The sequence below is a fragment of the Penaeus monodon genome, chromosome 35 (genome assembly GCF_015228065.2).
Source record: "Penaeus monodon isolate SGIC_2016 chromosome 35, NSTDA_Pmon_1, whole genome shotgun sequence".
NCBI classification, from domain to species: Eukaryota; Metazoa; Arthropoda; class Malacostraca; order Decapoda; family Penaeidae; genus Penaeus; species Penaeus monodon.
Genome location: NC_051420.1, coordinates 29,390,418 through 29,390,994, shown reverse-complemented (window position 1 = coordinate 29,390,994; position 577 = coordinate 29,390,418).

Sequence of the window (577 nt, the reverse complement as noted above, 5' to 3'; positions counted from 1 at the left end):
GTGAAAACCATTAATGTTTCTCATTGGACAAAATCGAGAGAATCTTTTGCAAATACATGCTCCTCCGCTTCGGGGATTTTCCAGTCTATTGCTTTCGTGGCTGGCAAGAAAGAACTTTAAGTCCACGGTTTCTGCAACATTCACACACATATTTGTAATATAAATAACACTCTCTGAAACACTTCTTTGGGTATGTGATATCACATAATTTAATCACTTTGAGAGTTAATTTCCCTCGCTATCTAAGGGCAAAGACAAAGCAGATATCACTGTAGACTGATTGAAGTTCAACTAAGTATATATTCCTGTCCCGGAAATATCTCCGGATTACAGCAGGTCAGGATAAAAAAGACGCTTTATTTTATTATTATTATTTTTGTTGTTGTTGAGCCTAGACTTTCCCTCTTCACCTGCCTTTTATTTTTGTATTGGACGATGGAGCTTTGATAGCAACATGCTCATACTTATGTAAACAGACTATATACGAACTAACACACATAAAGAGGGCACAACACACACACACACACACACACACACACACACACACACACACACACACACACACACACACACACAC